Consider the following 21,319-nt stretch of genomic DNA (forward strand, 5'->3'; position numbering starts at 1 on the left):
AAATTTAAACAGAGTAGTAGGCTTATAGTTGCTTGGTTTTTTTTTTTTAAATGAACTAATTTCTTCTCATGGGGAAGATGTTTTTCCAAATTCTTCAAAAGTGGATGCACCTGGGCTGAAGATAATGAAGTTTCTGGGAGACAGAGCACATGTAAATGTACAATATTGATACACAGTTTGCAATGTGGCGTCTATTGCTGAAAAAATCTTTGTTAAGGAAACATTTAGTTTTACTATAAAAATATTTATATAGTATTTCGATTGATTTTCATTTAAACAAAGTGTTTTATTTTACTTCAGATAAATGTATCAGCATAATTTAAAAAATAATGAATACTTTGCTACCTTACCTATTACTTGTTATATTTTCTAAAATTTAAGTAAAATAATTCTGATAGTATCTGTTGATCTTTAAAGATTTTTGAACCAATAAAATACTAGAAACTGGTTTCTAATATGAGTAGGTAGTTTAAACAGTTAGAAGAGTTAAACCAGTTTTTACTGCCATAGCCTCTGTGCAGACAAACTTGCTTTAGATTTTTTTTTGCATGTAAGTTCATTAAAGTATTCCAGTTCAGAGAGTAATTTAAATTAGAGAATTGTCTGAGGAATTGAAAAATTGGAAAAAATGTTTTCCTTGTATGGTACAGCTGTAAATGAAGAGTAAGAACTAGTAGTCCCATAATCCAGGATAATTTGGAGCCTGGAAAGATAACTCACTAATTAAAAATAGCACTTCCCTTTTTTAGAATAACCTTTTTTTTTTTACCCCAGCAATATGATGCCTACAAAAAGCTCAGACTCGTTAAATTGTAAGCTTGAATTGCAAATTTAAAATTCTATTTTTAGGCTTTCCTGATAAAAGTCAAAGTTTCAGATAAAGTTTGATACAAATCACATAGAAAGGAATAATCTACTAAATAAATATATATTAGTAAATGCTAATTTACAACTACTCTGAATAAATACATACATACTTTATCACATATAGTTAGCTATAAGGACAGACACCTTTTAAGAAAAAACAAACTATTTTTTTTCTGCTTGTTTGCTGATCCTCTTTTGTACTGTTTCATCTTGTTTCAAGTCAGTTTAAGGTTAAGATTTGTATCCAAAGTGTTTGCATTTTTGACAGCAATGTAAGTGAAACCAAATTGTAGCTTGCTAGTCATTCAGAAGAAAAGAAAATATATAATAGGCTTATGTACACCAGACAGTATTTTCAAGGGAGAAAAATAAAGGTAGCACAGATCCTCCAAGGTGACTCTACCTCTGAATAGGTGGCAAGCTGTTATTTCCTCCGTGTCACGGCTGGACTGCCTGCTGAGGAACGGCACGCCTTGTGATGAAGAGGGGCTTTCTGACAGGAGCCTGATGCACCGTTCAGTTGAAAAAGGTGCTGCGAAAAAGATTATCAAAGCATAATGCCTTTATGAAGTGTGCCATTTTAAGTACAGCTCTGAAACCCCTTCCCCCATGTCCTTTTAAGAGGAAAACATCTCTCAAGGGAAGAAGAGGGAATGTCACAGTATCTTGCCTGGCAGGTAGTGGTGCACAGATGAAGAATCTTTCATAAGGTGTATTCAGGAGGATAAAGAGAGATATTTTACTGGGTTCTAAACACAGAGCTGTCTATCCCTCCATTAGCCAGAATATTCAAGATGCATTTATACCCACATCGGGGAAAACTTGAGCCAGGGATTGAATCTGAAAATCCTTAAACAACTTAAGCTACCAAGTGGGACTTGATTATACTCCATCTTGACCCAGGGGTTCTCCAAGCACAGAAAGTCATCTGTGTACAGATGGTCATCCATTCACTGAAATGTCACACACCTTGGCAGTACCAGATCATTTACAGGGTCTTTCTCTACCCTGGACCATGGCATGTGTCACTGCAAATGTTTAGTTCATACCACACAGAGCACACAGACTCTCTTGTTCCACATCAGTAGCCTTATTTGCCCCTTCAGCTAGCAGGTGGCAGTGAGTGTCTGTTTTTTGAAACAGAACTGGCCGATAATGATTTACAGAGATTTAAACTTACCAGTAAATCAGGAAGGAAAAAAGTCCCAGTTAGTGGATTTCCTTTAAAAGACTGACAGAAAATTGCATTTTTTCTTTTCCTCTTTTGGCACTGGGTCTAAAATAAACTTTCATTAAAGCTTACTCTGTCTGCAGTCCAGCTACAGTAGTTTAGAAAAATGCCTCAAGAATAGTGCAGCAACACTATGCAAGGAAGTGGTATCAGATTACAGTGGCAGAAAAAAAACCCAAGTTTAAAATGATTAAGCCCTTTCAAAGCCCTCAGCTTATCAGCTATAAAAATAAAAAAAGTCTGATGCCAGATGTAACGCTGACATTTTTCAGTCAAAACCAGGATACTTGACATTAGCATGATCCAATTCCTGGCACTGCCATGCATCATCAGAGTTATAGTTTAAGTGCCTCACGTACAAGCTCTCCCCAGAGATCTGGGGTCTCCAGCCAGATTTCACCTCCCATGAGCTACTAGAGTGTGTCAAGGCATTATGCCTGTTTGGGCAGATTCATGAGGATACGACTTGTAACTCTTTTTCCATTGTGAAAAAGATTTTGGAAAATAACAATTACTTCCTCAAAACTACATTCAGGGTTAGAACCATTTTTTTCTTTTCTATAAAAATAATGATTTGAGTTTCTTGACCCACACTGAAGAAGGTGGTGTTAATAATTTAGAATATATGTACACTAAAGCTCCAATGTAACATAAAACCACCCAACTAATAAGAGAATTTAGAGCAATTAATACACAGCAAGAGGGAACTTGGTTAATTTGCCCTTGCAGGTTTTAACGTGACTAGAAATTGTTTCTATGCTGCTATATGTGAAAAACACACTTTATAGAACAGTAAAGTGATCTGAGGCTTTCCCTTACCAGAGCAGTCGAAAGCAAGGAGCCTCCAAAACTTCATAAACTAGTGAAGAATTCATGATTCAGTCATTACCTGGGCAGTAGTTCTGGGCCATGGGAAGATTTAATCTTTCCAGCCTTCCATTCGTCCAACTTTGGATCCTAATTTTAATCCCTGAAAGTTTGGGACACTGTTTAAAGGATCAGTGTTTAATGAGAACAATCCATCATCTGCTTGTCAACTTCAGCTGTAATGCTGTTGAGATCTACCTAGTAATAATGGATTTTTGAGACAATCGATAGCTTGGATACATACATTTCAGGTTGCAGGAGTAAGGTATCTGAGAAAGAGGAAAGGATAGCTCAACAAAATGGTCTGGCACATGAATGATTCAGCTGACAACAGGAAGAATTTGAAAATGTTATGAAGTAATAACCCAATTACAGTTTTAACAGCACGCAAGTTAACGTTTCCCAAATAAAACTAAATATCACTCAGTCTCAGTGTGAAATAAACAATTTTCCTTTGAACAGATTAAAGGACAGATGTTACAGTATGGAACTAAAACTCAATACTGCATCCTGGAGAATAAAGACTTCCATTTACAAGAGAAATAACTGGCTTCTCTAAAACAGAAGGGCTTTAAATGCCTGCAATACACTGACCTTCAGGTGCTTTCCATCAGATTTTCTCCTCTAGTGCAAGGAAACCACCAGCTGATTCAAAGCATACGCTGACCAAAGAAATGCAGAGATCTCAGGAAACCAGAAGACTAGGTCCAGAAGTCCCTAGCCTCTAGCTGGCCCAAGCAAGGCCTGCCTTGAAAGCCTTTTCTGTACTTCTAAGGAAAATGGTGCCAAGGACAATCTCCAACACTGCAGCAGCCGATCATCCATACTGCTGAACTGCAACTGTGCTCCTTGGCACAGATTTGGCTATGCCAGTCAGCACTGGCCCTGACAATACGCGGCTCTGTTTTGAGGAGCAGCACACCCTAGGGACAATTCCCATCGTAGGGATAAGTCTGCACCAGGTTTAGCTCCCTTTACCATGTGCTGTTCTTCAGCAGTATCCCAGCACACTTTGTACCCTCACCTCTGTATGCTTCAGTCAGTGGTTCAGGGTCTGTGATCCAAGGACTACTGCCATGCAAGGGAGCTGCATAACAGTGGCTCTCTTACTGAGAAACTATTATTAAGGTGTAAGAAAGTACATATGGTAAGGCTATGCGTGATAAAACACGTAAAACCACAAAGAAGTTGTCTAATTTTTGAGACAAGAGCCGTGAACAGCTCAAGAATTCAAGAGGAAAAATATTTACATGAAAATGTATAGAACTGTAAGAAAAAACAGCAGAGACTCACAAGATGTTACTTCAGCAACATGGGAGGATCAGCCCGTTCTAAGAAGCAAAGGAGACTGACCCATCACCATTTGATTGACAACTGCTTGGCTGGTAAAGCCCCATCAGGCATTTCATCAGGTGGTAATGAGCATATTAATGTTTAGCCTAGTAGTTCATTATTCATAGTTAGCTACTATGTGCATTAGCAAATTCAAAAAAGCTTTGCACTCATCATTTGTGCATACACTGCCTATGGAAACTGTTTTGTGGTATAAGTTGCCCAAATTCTTGTGGCGCAGTGAGGGAAGTTAGTTCCTAACACACACACGCACAGCACAGAGTTTCAGGGACATGTGATGCCAACCCTCAGTTTCATGCTATGAAAACATCACTCTCAACTGAAAAGAAATGAGCACACGCACACATACAGACACACACGTATATACAAATATTGTCTTAGGGACATGACACACTGCATGGGGTCCAGAGGGGTCAAGTGATATGCAGTTATTTTGACAGGATCAATCTAGCTACAAGAAAACAGTCCTTGGACCTGTTTTATTTAGCGGTATAGTGCAGTTATACTGACCATCTGCTGCTTGTCTGAAAGTATATATGAAACTAGCTAATGATTTCACTTCTGTTCTTAAAGTAAGGGTGAATGAGCACCAACAATGAATTTTCTCAGGTCTATTGAAGGTTCAGTTTGGTTGAGTTTGTGACCTCAGGAAAGGGTAAAAAAAAATAAAAATCTGCCAAGTTGTGCAGATAGCATATTTTCTAATATATAATTTACTGTTTAATAAATAAGGAGAGGTTGCAGGATGGTTCTTGGGGTAAACAACTTTATGGGCAACAAAAGAGAAGCTTAACTTCAAGCCCCTCTATAATCCCTCTCTTGGTCAATTATACATGCTCCTTTACCCCAGCAACACTCCATTTTTACCTTGGTTACTTAAGGATACAGGCTATATAGGGACATTTTTTTTTTCAGGAGCCATTACCTTTGAAAGTGTAGAGATCATCTGAAATCAGTTACAAATTTACAATAAATTATTATACAGGTGTCTTACACAACTAAACACTTATGCATTTTAATAAATACTAAATGAAAAATGAGATCTCTACACCAGCTAAGTCAGTGGCCCAAATATATTTAACTCTATAATCCCAAATGAATGCACATATATCTTGGGTGGTTCTATTTGTGGTGTGTGCATGCATGCACAAGTATGTGTATGCAAGGAGCTTCAGATACTATAGCTCTGAGTCTCACCACAAAATAGTATACAGAACTTTTACATATGGGATTAATGTCAAATAATTCTTGACTAGAAGTATGTGCTGGTAGCAAATGTTATGATAGTACTTCAAGACCTGTGGATACGATTACATTTGCAATAGAGGTTTAGGAATAACACGTAAAGATAGAAGGAATTCTCATAAGTGCAATTAATTAATATTTGATAAATAATAACACGCATACGCTGCTGTATTACTGAATGGTAGTATCCCATCAACTCTTACTCTTTGCTAACAAGTAAGGTGCAAATGCCTGTCTTCTAAAAGTGCGGTTGTGGGTATGGTCAAATGTCTACACTGGTAATAGGCATTGTGCAATCTGCCGAAAGTAGAGTTTATAACACAGAGTGCTAAAAGGAATACAAAGAGTTCAATATCAAGCACTCAAAAGTTTGTCATGCCAAAATGAAGATTACTTCTGTACTCTTTATTCAGCAGTGCCGTTGGGAAGACAGGCTGCAGTAACCTGACTAAGTTTTCTGAAGTATGACACCCTTTTATACTGCTCACTCCTGGACACATTTCTTTTATAACTCACACAGAGATTTCCTAGGTTTTTCATATTCGCTAATCTGTAAAAATCTAGGTAAAGCTAAAGTGAATATTAAGTTCAAGGCCCTAAGGAGAAGCTCCTTGCTGAGGAGAAACAGTCTACATAATAAAATAAGATTATACTTAAGGCATGTGATCTCTGCAGTTCTAATTATATAGGATGTGACCAAGCCCAAATACACCCAAGAGTACCAAGGCTACAGAATATGAGTGGAAAGACTGTTGCCTAATATTAACGGTATCATGCAGTGATAATTATAGCTGAACTGTGAACTTAAATCCTGGCTGTCTTGGAGTCTGGTCAGTCCATTTTCTGTCAGTCATAAATTTCAGGCCAATGCTCATATATCAGCTAACTCATTTTAATGGTCCCTCACTGTGTCATTTAGCAACTGTTGACTGTATGCATCAATCATTAAGGTAAGCAGCTTTTGCTGGAGTTGTAGTAAAAGCTATTTTTCAGTTTTGAAAGAAAGTCAGTGGCAAGGCTACCTAATATTGTAAGAATCTTCCTATTTAACCTTTTATGCCAAAAACCTTGATCTAAGAGGTGGTCACCCTTAAGGACACAGAAACAACACTTAGACTGCTTGTCATTGCAAGCAGTCTGAATATCAAGTGTTGAGTAGTTGTGAACTACTGATCTCAGGCCAGATGGTATAAACCAAGACTCATTTGTACTCTAGCTACTTGGAAAAACCTAGGATCTGACCTCCTTGTTTTGCAAGTATTTATTTAAATAAATAACATTGAACATATTTATTCAAGCATATTGCAATTTGCTGCAGTCAGTTTGTAAACAGAGGTAAAACCAAACAACTTTAGCCTTGTGTTTGTAATCCTGGGAAGGTGTGTGTATTAGAAAAGATAACCTTAGACTTCAACTTCCAAAACAGAAGTTCAAGTACCATCATATAACTGAATACCCTCCTGGTTTCTATGCATCTTTTTTTACTTCTATCATTTTTTGAAAGGCTCCTTTGAATAAATAGCCAACGCCAAAATTGCACAGAAGAAGTGCACCTTCCTCAATCTGCATGTAGATTAGCAGGTAGAAAAGAAAATAAATGCATTTTTCTTATAGGGTCTGTAAATCATATGACCTGATGGAAGCTAACTAACAGAGAATTAAAGGTAGATAATTTTTAGCATTCCTGCTTGACTGATAATTTCATGGCAAGCAAGTTAGGCAAGCAGCAGATGCGAGAGAGTGAGACTGAACAAGCTGAATCAAGATCGAAGAATATGCTGACTTCCAGAAGACAATTGGGCTGTGGAGGGAAGGTCAGCACACATATGTACTGCAGACCTGATGCTGTTTTCACTCTTTCGCAATTCCTCTGACGTTAGATCCAGGCTGTTTATAGACATGAACAAAATAGAAATTGGTTAACTTTTTTGATAGCTATTCTTTTTTCTCAAATACCAAGACAGCATCTTTCCTTCTGATACACGGGGGAAAAAAACCAAACAAACAAAAAGGTTGCTCACATTGTATAGTTCAAGAAGGCAGCATCAAAAAACCAAACCCAACCAAAAAAGCCCTCAAATTGCTATTGATTGTTTCCTTAGTGAATCAAGGTGATTCTACCTGCACCTTTCTTCAGCTTGCTTTATCATATGATCCCAGATGGAGATGGAGCAAAGTAAATCCAGAATGTCAGATTCAGATTAAAAACTCAATATAATGTCATGATAGATGCATAACCATTTTTTTCCAAAAGCCAGTATGTGTTTTGATGAGGGCAGCCTATCTGCCTTTGAGACAGGAGTCTATGAGCCTCCATGAAAGTCATTTAGATCAACCAGCTTGGCTAAAGGTATAACAGTGACGCCCAATGGCATTAAGCATATGTGTTTTCATTGTGGCATAAGACTGTTTTTACTTTTTCTGTTAAAGCTGGAAAAAAACTTTGGTAAAATCTTAAATTTGCAGTATGCTTAGAAAGAAAAAGAAAAATGAAAAAAACCTTAATCCCAGATCAGCTGTTTGCACAATCAATGAAACTAGTTAAGGAATTTATGTTTTGATGTAATGCTTTTGACTTCAAACACATAAAAATATTTTTTGGTGTTCTATAATTATGAAAAAAGTATACTTCTTTTCTACTATGTCTTGATGAGATCAAGACCATCATTTGCAACCCTGTGAATATGAGAAGAGCATCTAGTATCCACTACTAGCTCAAATGTTGCTTTCCCAGCTTCACACTGATGTGAATTTGTAAATTTACAGAATCAAAAGCTGCAGCCGTGTTTAAATGAGCCTTTGTTTAACTGATTGTGCTCTTGAAGTTGTCTTGTTCTCCAAGAAAATTCATCAGCTCTGGACAGTATTATCATTTAACAACATCTCTTCTGGAACATGCATACATCCAAAAATAACAGTTTTGCCACATACTTCCATTATATGCCCACTGACTGACAATTTGCTTACAATCTGCTCTTGCCATCTGAATCTTGTTAAGTTCGAACTTTTTTTGGTCAGTGAAAGATGGTTTTACTTTCCCGAGTCCAACACAGAACAAATAATCTGTCAAGCAGCTATTCTTAAAAACCACAAGAGCTATGAAGATTAAACAGAACACTCCACATAATGGGTGGCTTTTCTTTTTGCATCACATTCAGTTCCCTAAATATAATGCAAGCTGGATCAAATTCTTTATTTCAGTTAACATGTTCCACTTCCTATTAGATGCTATTCTATTAAACCAAAATTGTCCTTGTCAATTTTTCTGTTTTATTAAACAGATCCTAGTACAAAATCTGTCTCCTAGGTTCCATATCTCACATGTAGAGACTACAGACCGCACCACTGTGTTCAGCCTTGTCAAGAGGCTGACAGGTGAATCAGGTATCAAAGAGTAGAATAAAGACTGTCTACTTTTCAGCTGAAAATCTCAGAGCAGGCATGTTGGGCTTTATTCTCTCCACATTTACAAAACTGATTCTGACAGTTACTAATCATTTATACAGTTCAAAGGAAAGAACCAAGTCCTACACTGCTTGCCCAGTGTGAGCAACAGTGTGTGACAAAGGAGTGTCTTTGCACCCCACAGGATGAAGTATATTATTATATACCTGTTACAAAAACTACCCACGCTATGGGTAAAAGTCTTGGTTTTCCTTCTGAGGAGCTCTATCAGAAACATGGTGGATTTGAAGAACGATGAAGCAAGTTTCTTAATATACTTCTAGTCAGTCTCTTTAACGATCCCATTTCCTCCAGGTTTTTAGAAAATTTGACAATGGAAAGAACTAATTCAATAACAACTTTGTCATGAATTAGATCTCTGAATTGAGCTGGGGTTAAATGGCAAACTGATTTTCAGCTAACTGCTTCTCGTGTAGTTCACGCTTCTGAGTGCACGGCTGCAAATCTGCTTGCTCATACTGCTGTTCCCTATGCTGAAGTGACTATTAAATTTTGTAATTAGTGGAATGTAATTATTTCCCATAATGGGCTGTAAATTCACATTATGCCATAAATCATTCTTATGTACATTTAAGGATTCATTACTCTTCTTAGCAACTGACTAGCATATTTACTAAGCACAGAAATGTTCAACTGGAGTACCCTGTAGGTTACTGGGAAAGCATTAGTTGCTCCCAAATGAAATCTCTTTGGTAGGGGGAAGTGGTTAGCAGTAGGAAAACTGTGGTTCTACCACTGTGGTTAGAAATAAGACTTGAGAACCTGATTCAACAACGTACAAAAAAAAGATTTGCGTATCAATTCCATTGGGATCATTTATTGTCCTCATTACAGCTCTTAAATGCTTTCTTAAATCATCTTCTGAAATAAGAGTCAAGGAGAGAGAACTGCTGTTATGACTAAAGAAGATTTGTCAGGAGGGATAACAGCTTTCTCCACAGCAACAGAATGCCAAAATCCATGAATCTGCTAAACCCAAGCCAGAACAACTCCCAGCACAGGCAGACCTTCCCAGGCCTGCACACTGAGCACAAATATCCTTGTAGCTGCCCCTTCCCACTGCTTTTGTAGTCTCATGGCCTCCCTCCTGCTGCCTGATCACACCTGCTAGAAGCAGACTTGCCTGACTGCCGTATGGTCATGCAGCACCAGAGATGCCCAGGCTGGTGTTCAGGCAAACCTCCTTACGGTTCCTGTGCCATAAATTAGGTCTTCCTTGGAGATACTCTATTTGTCATCTCTTAGCGAGTTAAAGGATGCAGAAGCTCAACATACCTTACAACACTGCTGTCAGGAAAGGAGAGTGCAGAAAAGGGGTCCAATAGGAAAAAAAAAAGAAGTCGTAAGGATCCAGCACAAAGTTTGTATTTTGTGTTGTCAGACAATTCAGATTCTTTCATATACTGACCTAATATTTTCATAGCATGCATGTACACCTACACGTGCCTGCCCTATCCTACTATGTGTTCATGAAGGGTAAATCAGACCTGAGATACTTGTCTCCTCAGCAGAATAGGTTCAAGCGTTATGTATAGACACTAAGCAGGCAAACATCGTCCTTCACAAGATGGAGGATTTCAGTGAAAAGTCTTTTCTGCATTTTTTTCCATACTGCTTTTGTTGCAGCCTTTCCTCTCTTCTAAATTAATCTTATCCTACCTATCTCCTCTTCTTATTCATAATCAATGATGAAAATAAAAGCTTAGGCAATGGTGAAACAGGATCAGCTCCTAATGTCTTTCTCAGAGAACTCTGCAATATGCTCTGGGCAGACTAGCTGCCAGACCCAGGGAGACACCAGCCAACACTCAAAGAAGGGTCAGAATCTCTTTTCCTCGTTGCTGGTTGGCAGGTTAGATTCTCCTTGCCACTAAACCCTCCTTTACTCTGGTCCTGATTCAGCAGTACTGGCACAGACAGGAAGCCTTCCTATAATATTGACAAGACATGCATAAGATACGTGACCCTAATTAAAAAAGGATAAATCTAAAACAGGAAAAAGAAACCCCCAACCGCACCCAGACCATTTGCAGTAAGTATTGTCCAGATGTCTAAAATGTGCAGGCTGCAAAAATATCCCAATGCCCTTCAAACCCGACACAGAGTGTTAACGATTTCTTTAATTGGAAAAAAAATAATGGATAATCCAACAGATAGTAGCAATGAACTAAATGCCAATAAAGGGAATCTGAGAATAAGCTTAACAGATTTTCTGAAAAAGCAGCCGCAGCACAGACCTTGAAGGCATTAGTTTGTAGCCAACAAAGATCAGTTATCTGCTTGTCTAACTCTGATCCTTTGCATGTGATTAACAAAGGTGAAGGGAAGCATCTCCGGGGACCTGTCACAGTGAAAGATAGATAGATGATTTAAGACAGAGTCTTTGTTTATGCTGTGACTAAACTTCAAATTCTACTTCTCTCCATGAATTTACCCCGTCCCCACTGGGCATTGTCAGATCCCATCAGCCTTGTTCCCCTACCTTGCACAAAATTCTGTCCAAACATGCACAAGCCTTTTTGGCTCCCCTAGGCCTCCGCTGGTGCAACTGAAAAACCTAATAGGGTTATTTCAGCTAAACGCACACTAAGCATGTCTGTATTAGACCTAGACAAAACCTAACCCAATTAAACAGTCCCTGTTCATAATGCTTTCCTAATGTGTGGTACCTGGATCCAAAAAAAAGCACACTTTGCTGCGCTTCAGAGAAGGCTATCATGAAGTGCTGAACTCTTTAGTAGAAGTCAGTCATTGAGAGACCATTTGTTGTGTTTTTTTTAAATGTTTGTTGTTCAGCAGTGGTTGGACAACAGTGCATGGTTATTGAATACAGAGTCAGAGAGTTGCATGCTTTTCAAGTACAGAGTTTTGCATCAACATGATTACGAGGGGTGCACGTTAAAAGACGTACACAGCGTTGTTCTGGCAAGACTGTTCAAGAATGGCCTCAGCATGATTTTAAAGATAAGCCTCTGGGAGGAGTTTTCCAACTCTGCTTTGGGTCTGGTTTTGCACTTTGCTACCTCTTCCAGCCATGGCTGTAACTGTATTAACAGGCTTCCCTTCAGCTCTGTTAGGGCGCAACAAGAATTCACCAAGAAGCCTGCGACCTTCACAATATGGTTTTTGACCAGTAGCAGGAAAGTCTGCTTATTGTCTGCATGCAGTAAAGGAGGAATCTGGAACAGAGCCAGAAAGCTGTTAAAAAATACCTTTTAATTTTTTTTTATATTTGCTGACTTTCAAAAGGGGTGAAGAAGATCTTAAATATAACAAAAACGAAGACTGCTTTTCAGAAACTGAATGTGTAGTATTTCCAACTAAATATGAAAAGCAGGTTTATGTATCACTTCCTCTGTCCACTTTATAACTCTGTAAAATACAATTAAAATATACAGTACTTCTGAGATTCTTATGTTCGATAAAAGGGTCAATAAGAAGCTGTTATAGTAACAAACTGTTTTCCTTTAATTGCATATCTGCTTACCATGCAAAACTTACTCATGGACTTTTGTTTCTATAAAATGTTTCATAGCAGAGTATAAAGATATAATGTATCAATAATTATATCTAATTTTCAGATGAATGAAACAATATTTCTTTTCTGTTCTTTATTTTGTTCGTTTTGCCTTGCTTTTCCAGATTATTGTATACTTTTAATAACTTTGAAAAACTTTTAGGCAATTCGACTAATTCTTTATCAGGTGTAGAAGCTTTTGAAACATTGAAAGTTGGGACAGGGAGGGAGCACAACCAACCAACTACTTGTTTATATCCTGCTTTCAGACCCTGTTGTGGTCTGCTACTTGCTACTAAAGAGGATTTTTACCCAAAGTAGAATGGTGGCATGATGTTCAGAGTCCATCTGGAAAAATTTATTTCCAGGGTTATGGAATTGCTCATGAACATCCCAATTAAAAAGCCCTTTGAATTTCAATACCTTTCAGTTTCATTGACTTTTTTCTCCCACAAAATCTTTGAAAGATAGAAAAGCTAATTTCTTTATTTTTCTTTTAATCTTTTTTTTCTTTTTCTTCTTGCATTCTGTCCTGCAAAGTTTCTCACTTTCTATTTCCCTTCATATCCTTCTCTCTCTGTTTTTTACTTTTCATTGCTCATCTTTTTCTTGGCAATCCTTTACTATCTCCACACCCCCAGCATATATCTGGTGATTACTTAAATCCACAAGCCAAACTGTAATACAACTTCTTAAGTCAACACCTGAGCAAAGATCTTTCCTGGGACAAGGCAAGGGCATCTCAATGTGCCTTTTTTTTTTTTTTTTTTTAATTTCATTAATACTAAAACCTACATTGCTCCAAAACCACTTCTCCAACACTTTGCTGAATTAAATTAATTGAAGCTAATATGAACCTAGCTAGCTCTAGGCTGGTATATCTTACAGTCCATCTCTCATGTATGGCTACAGAATCTTATTATTATCTAAGTAACCAGCCTCATAATAAGCCCACCCAAATAAGTAATCAAAAAATAAATAATGCAATAAATTTGCTTAGGACTGCTGAAGACAGAGGTTAATTCAAAGGAATGTAGTCTTGAAAGAATTTTAGTTTAGAAAGGTAACTCTGCTTCTACAGCCAATCATAACGATATAAACAGTATTGTAAATCTCAGCCTAGAGATTCAGGTTTCTTTTTAATCAAACTAAATACCTACCTCCTTTTGACTACATTTACATTCCAATATAATAAGGGCTATGCAAAACAGGTGATTTTTGTATTCATTATTTTTTAGTAATTGATTTTCCAAATTATGTAGGAAAAAGCTTTAGGGTGACATTTTTAACTGTTTTCAAGCAGTCTGAATACATTTTGACATTAAAGATATTAAAAGAAAAACAACTATTCACAGATTTTAGGATGAATTTGTTCTCATGATCCTTCTGAGAGATGTTGGGTGGTTTTCCAGCTAAGCAAAATTGGCAAATGGTGCCCTCAATAAGCATGTGGTTTATTAAAAGTGTCTTTATATTTCTTTCTATTTAGGAATTCCCTGTAACTTTTAATCTGGTATGTCCATTATGATGAAGAGTTTTATTTGCACATACAGACATTAGATCTATTCATTAGTGTCATTAGCTATCGTTAGCTGGCAGAATAGACAGTCTGTCTTAGTCTGTAGGCTATGCATTTTACAAGGAATGAAAGGGCAGCATAGAGGAGAAAGCTTTATGTAGCAAAAGATGAAAAATTAGTACAGCTCTATCTCAAATTCACAGTTAGTAGAAGATAAAATGAATAGGTTCAAAGGCAAGTCATAAATCAAACTTATGAAATGAAAGTAAAGAATTCATACACAAATGGGATCTTCTGACAGCAAAGCCAGTGTTGATCACTTCACAATGTTAAAATAAATAAATCAGAAACAAACAAAAATGACCGATAGGAGCAAACACTTAAGAAAGTAGTGAGTGGGAACAGTCTCTAACTTGATACCGAAGCAACCTTGTCTGCACTGAACACAGGGGGAATATTTAGCAAATGTGTGACAGCACAGTGGAATGATTTTAGAAATCTCACAAAGCTCCTAATGCAGGCCAATGATTTTAAACATTTATATTTGACTAGATTGTGACTAACGCTCCGACAAGATTTAGGGTATCCTTAATTAGCCAAATACAGATTAAGGTAGTAACTTCTTTCTATAACAGCTCTTTTATATACTTTAAAACATTTTAATGAAAACGGATCAGAGCAGAAGAGCAGTACTCCTGACTTTCTCTTGGAATGGGGAAAAAAAATCTGTTGCAAATGTTGAGTATGTTACTATTTTAAGCCATTAGAAGTTCAAATAATTTTGATAAAGTATATGTTATATTTCAACTTATTCAAAAGCGTGATGAATCACACAGTGCTCCAGTCATCCCTCTTTGGGCTTTTGAATAGAGTGAAGAATTGCTGGGAATGCAGACACTGTCCTCACCGGGGTATTCTGCAAGTCCCTCTTGAAATCAGGCATGTGCCCTGGCTGATTTATTCCCAGTAAACTCTAAGGAGAGGCTCTCACGGATTTCATTCACATAACAGGTAGCATCTTTAAATAAATCAAAAGGAAGATCACAGATATTTAACCTAAATTTTAATTCTGCAGCTGTTCACTGAACTGTTAAAAGAAAGGTTAAGTTCCCTGCCTTTAGAGAGCTGCAAAAGGTTTTATTAAGTATAAACATCTACTGGGGAAAATATTTCTGGTCACTACAGTAAATACATGTGTTTCCCCCCCCCCCGTTTCTACTTGATTTAAATATTTCCAATTCTAATAAACTGAAAAATGTCCAAAGAAAAAATGAAATACAAGCAGAAGGGACAATTTACAGGAAAGATTTCTACACTTACGTCAACAAAGGACTCTGGCCCCTTGGAGTCTTAGCACATTGTGATTCTTTTTTCGTAGAGTAAGGATTTTCAGTATTTATAATTATTGTAGACTAGAATAAAATTACAGGTTTCCTCCTTGGACGTGTTTTCTTTAGGACTGTAGGACAACCTTTTGGCTACTATCAAAAGGTAGCAAGAATGAGCTAGTGAAACAAAGACTGCTTAAGGGAAACACAGTAACTCAGAGAGGAAACAGTGCCTGATATTATGGAGTTCAGTAGCTAAAACATCTCAAAAAAGCACTGACAGACTGATCTAGGTAGAGTGGCTAAGAGGCCTTCATTCAGATTCACATGAACTGACTATTTAAAAACAACTATTCTAAGTGTGGGAAGTTCTGGGTAAGTGAGGGAAAAAAATGACTGGTCAGATAAAAAAAATCTTACAGTTGAGCTGTTGTCCCAGAGGAACTGAATACTATAGCTGGTAATGTGGATGTATCTAGACAAAAGGCTATTATCTCCAAAATTACAAATCTGGCACCACATTTCCTGTAATGAGTAAATAAAAACCCCCAGAACACAATAATAATGAATGTTCAAATGACTTTCAGTATTATTTTATCAGTGCTATGTAAATAAATTACATGGAAAGCATTTCTGATGGGACATCTTGATATTTGCATATCATTAATCTTCAATATAAATTGGAGAAGTCTGTAAGAGCGGAAAGAAAAGCGTAAATACTATGTACTGTTTTCTAATAATCAAACCCATTTTAATAATAATTGAGCCTGTGCCTGAAGATCAAAAAAGAATTTGATGGGTGCTGGGGTATGCTTCATTTGTTTCACTTTATGAAGTGCAGGCATCCTGAGGAAAGAGAAAGATCTGGACTAAATTTATAACACAAGTAATGTAAAATGCCTTTTTGATATGTTATGCTGTGGAAGTTTTTCAAGAACAGGAAGAAAAATAGACATAAATGTTAAAGGTTAAGAACGAGCAATCTCAAGCAGTCATTGACTTTCAGATCCAGACCACCATCATCTTGATATTCCCACCTCTTTGTGTTATTTTGGGTATGAGTCCTTTACAGTTTTATTCATTGCTTCCCCCCATGCTCTTTGATTTTTATTCTAGTGTGTGATATATGTTCCAGTTAAAAAAGACCTCCATATAAAACATGTCCTAAGACTGGAACACAGTTATATATGAATGTGAAGGATCACTTTGAGAGGAGAAATTTTTTTCCAGTAAGGCCTTTCCAAAGAAAAGAGGAAAAATGCTTAAGTAATAAAACCAGATAAATTATATAGCCTTTTTGAAGTGATTTTGAACAAGAAAAAATCAAATCTTTTTACTGAGATGGAGAAAAAGTAATGTATCACCAGAGAGCAACTGGTGACAAGTCATTGATTTCAATAGCATAACAATGATCAATTGAGAATGTGGCTGAAACTCTCCTGAAGTTTTGAAAATTAACTGAGGAAGTGAACCTTGCCAGAACTTGTCCATCCAAGTTAACGCAAGGATCTTTTATTATTGAACTCAGCCAAGACATTCATTCCCGCATCATCAGTCCCTTTATAATCAAGAGCAAGCACAGCACTTCACATACACAGCTGTTTCTGTTAAAGTTGTTCTTTGTATTGTGAAAGAGCCACATTTCTTCCAGACAGGTCTATTTAATATTTTTTTATATCATCTTCAAAGTTCTCCTGGAGTTATCCTTGTTTATCTGCTAGTATTGATCAGTTTCTAGTTTAAGAGAAGATAACTGTTTGGATATATCTTCAACAATCAATAGTAATCGATCAAATGAACTTCTATTTAGTACTTCTGACCGGTTTGTATTTGGTGCCTTTCTCAAGCTATGCAGGGTCACATGTATCAGTTCAATTTAAGCTTTCTGATGGGCTCAGCATCCCCAGAGAGGGACAGATTTTCAGGAGAGTGTCATTCCTATTCAGACTATAAAACAAGTGTCTTGATGCTCAAATTAAGCTCATACTTGTGCTAAAAGATTTGCAAACCTGGCAACACTTGTGGATACTATAAATTTGCATTCATGGCTACAGAAATATAATTTTTTTCAGGTTTTGCAGCATGTGGGAATAGGAGTCTATTTAACTCTACATGGTCCAAATGAAGACATCTGCATTTGAATATGTCACCCTTATTTTTGTTATATGGAGAATATATATACCCCTTCTTCAGTGGGAAGAAATCAGCATTTATAATGCATGATTCATCTCATCTTGAAGTAGAAAATAGATCAGAAGATTCACATTCTAAAAGTGCTTGTTTCTGTCAATTCATTATAGAGGAAGCCTAGGGGGAAAAGGATATATTTTTATACATATATATACATGCACGCACTGTAGCTGGACTCACCTTCAGTGGTTTGATAAAACCATGATTTCTTCCTTATATTGGACATACCTCATTTTAAAGTGATTGTGTTACATAAGCTATTTAAAGGCAATATTACTCTCTAAACACTATTGTATTGTCTAAATTTCAGCAACAGCACTTAGAACATGGGCTTAGGGTTGGTTTGTTTTTATCTTGTGAAGAAAAAAACCAACCCAGAATGGTAGTCACCCTGTACCTCCAAAGAAAAAAAATAGGAAGTTTTACTTCCAAGACTTCATGACATTTTATGATGATATTTTCTGAAAAATGTTTTCCTTTCTTTTTGTTCCTAGATTGTGGAACATTGTTAGAACAGCCCTAATTGTAGCCATACGAGTTCACACACAGTGGTTACAAAACTGCAAGCCAAAGAGTTAAAACTAAGAATGAACACTATCAAACATAATAATGAGTAATTAGTTGTAGGAAGTAGCATATGTGATTCAGTAAGTGGCATTTTCTGGTTTGAACGTAAATTCAAGAAAACTCCCATCTCCGTAAGAGTGTGTTTTTGGAAGTGTCTTGCTTCATAGACCGTCAAGGTCAACCCACACTTGCAGTTGTTAGAGCACACAGTATACTTGGAAGTCATCCATGGAACATCCTGACAACGAGTTTATTTGTCTCATTCTCCTTGTCTAAAGACTCCTTAAAGCTTCAGCTGAATACATCCTTCTGAATAGAGGAAAGTAGTGCTGCTCTGTACTGGTAAAATGAACAGCATGTGTATTTTCATGTCTGGTCGTACTACAGGCTTCCTACAATTTCAGGGTGACCAAAAGATAGAGTCTAAGTCTGGGGAAGTCTGTGCATCCTAAGACATAGATATAAAAGTTATCCAGCAGGGGGAAATAAATAGGGACCAGGATTTTGGGAAATATTCATTTATCTTGTGGTCCCACAGGATAAGCTGTAGCAAAGAGACAGCTTCACTGCATCAAGGAGGAGACAGCTGCAGTCTGCGATCAGCTGCAAAGACATGCACATAGACCTTCAAAGCTGAGAGACAAGCAGGGAGAGTAGGAGACTAAATCTGATTTTATTGAAAACCTACTCAGTATGGGCAAAAGTTTGAGGGGCTAGTACTGGACTCACAGACCCTTACTGCTTGGCTGTATGCTAATGCCTAGGATTGATAAAAAGCCCTTTGGGTAGAGAGATGTTTATGTCGGAGGTATACTGATATTTTTTGCTCAGTTTGTGTCTTCCAGTTGCTGAAATATTGGGGTTTGCACAAACAATGAAGTACTGCATCATTAAAAATATTCCATGTATTTACGGGCATAAATGGTACAACAAAATGCAAGTGACTGAAGCACGGCAATGCTTTTTGGAAGTGTCCTTGGGCTCCATGCTGGGTCCCTCTTAAATACACTTTCCTCTGTGTTTTGTTCACTGTTTGCTCTTTGTGTACTCTTGGGAACAAATTGAATGCCATAAGGGTTTTTAGGCAGGTAAGTGATTATCAGCTCTTACAATGCCCGATTTGTAAAACATAAAAATAGAACTGCCTTTTTCCTGACAGCTAGCTCAGATGAATGAGCTAAATCCCATCTTTGGTGTTTTTAAATGCCTATAATGCGCTGCTTACTGGCAAAGCATGTACCTCATCCGCCTTTCCCCACACAAGCTAGCTCTGAAAGGTGATAGGTACCTAGAGACAACACTCAGTATAGCAGTATACTCATGGGGAAAAACTGAGATTGATTTTTTTCATCTGTACTAGGGTTTTAGCATTTACACTGTTTTGCTAGTATTGCAACCTTATATTTCCACAGGATGTTTATGGTTATTACATTGGACATTTCTCATCTATATTTGCAGAACATGCTGATGGCTTTTTTTCTTGAGAGTCAGCTGTTATTTTTCCCCTCCTAGGGAATGACAATGATGCTATTTTAAGTAAGAGCTGATACTCATAGTCAAAAGAGTCATTTCACTGAGACCCACAGCACATTTCTGCTTACAGCACACCGACTTGCTCACTCAAGACTTTTAGAAAGACATAACATTTCTTGCAAAGAATTCAGGGCAAGGTTGATATGAAAACTCTGACAGCAAAATAAAACCTTATCCAATCGTCCTCTCTCTCCTTGAGTGATACCTCTCCCCAAAATCAAAAGCCTATTAAGCCCAGCATTTTAGGGTAGCATTGCTCCCAACTCTTTTAGGTCTAACTCCTCAACAAACTCCTAACATTTTCCAAATATTTGTGTTTACTCTTTCAGATGATACTTTAAAGACATGAGTGTGCTTTGTAGCTGCATAAATAAAATGCTGCTACTAAAGTCTGAGGCAGCTATATATATTTTGTATGCTTTCTACAACAGGAAGCCATATTTTATTTTTTCAGCTGAACATACAAGCAGGTACCACAGGGGTGAAGACATCAATTTCAGTCCTCCTTATTGAACCTTTAAGGAAAACTTGTACTCTATCCATCAACCAGGAGGCCAGTCTGTGAGTAAGCACTGAATGTGCTGACCTCAGCTAGATACTCTTTTCAATCCATTGCTTGCTGTAAATAGGATTCGGCTAAAAGTAAAGCAAAACTATGGAGCATAGAAGAACTACACTACTGTGCTTTTGTATGACTTCATTTTCAAAGAGAAAAGCAATTGATCATACTACACAGTGGAGTGTAACTCTCAATCTCTCCCACTGAACTGTCTCTCACATTCACAGGTACTACAAGCAAGTTTCCCTTTTTCTTCGTGTGGATGGAAGCATGCACGAGTATTGTGGGTACACATGCACCTGACCACAAACACAAATCTCAATGACCACAACCTATGTGGGTGGGAGAAGAGGGGCTACATCTTTAAGGGAAGATAGTGTCTGAAATCAGAAGCCACAGCTTCTTGTTGCCACTGGTAGTGACATATCCACATAAGAGAGTAAATCCGTAATACGTTAAACAAGTTGTATGTTTTCCCACGGCTCCTGAGCACAGCCTATGATTCTACTAGACCAATCACTCTGCTGAACATACTTCTACCTCCCAAGACATGTTTAAATCAATTGTTTTTTGTGGAAAAATAGCAGGATGATCTATGACTGAAGATAATAATATCTGGGAAAAGATATAAAATAGTAACCTGTTTAATCTTCTGTCACTGGACAGAGTGGCCTTGACTGAAAGCTTTTTTTTCTTCTTTCCAGTCTAACTTACAGTAATTTGAACAACACAGCTTCAGCTATAGCCTTCTAGAGTGTAGTGGGTTGACCTTGGCTGCACACCAGGTGCCCACCAAAGCCGCTCTGCCATTTCCCTCCTCAGCTGGACAGGGGAGAGAAAATATAACAAAGGGCTCATGGGTTGAGATAAGGACAGGGAGAGGTCACTCACCAATTACTGTCATGAGCAGAACAGACTTGACTTGGGGAAAATTAATTTAATTCATTACCAATCAAATCAGAGTAGGATAATGAGAAATAAAAAAAAAAAAAAATCTTAAAAACACCTTACCCCCACCCCTCCCTCCTTCCCAGGCTCAACTCCACTCCTGATTTTCTCTACCTCCTCCCTGCCAGTG

General features: G+C 37.4%; 1 long non-coding RNA gene across 1 annotated transcript in view; it reads left to right on the forward strand.

The window, feature by feature from the left end:
* LOC142034038 (uncharacterized) overlaps positions 1-20,783 on the forward strand; it is a 42,879-nt gene extending 22,096 nt beyond the window's left edge. The window contains exon 4 of the long non-coding RNA XR_012651437.1: positions 20,469-20,783. This is a non-coding gene — a long non-coding RNA (uncharacterized LOC142034038). The remainder of the gene's footprint in view (positions 1-20,468) is intronic.
* The last annotated feature ends 536 nt before the right edge of the window (positions 20,784-21,319 follow it).

Source organism: Buteo buteo, chromosome 8 (genome assembly GCF_964188355.1).
Source record: "Buteo buteo chromosome 8, bButBut1.hap1.1, whole genome shotgun sequence".
Classification (NCBI taxonomy): domain Eukaryota; kingdom Metazoa; phylum Chordata; class Aves; order Accipitriformes; family Accipitridae; genus Buteo; species Buteo buteo.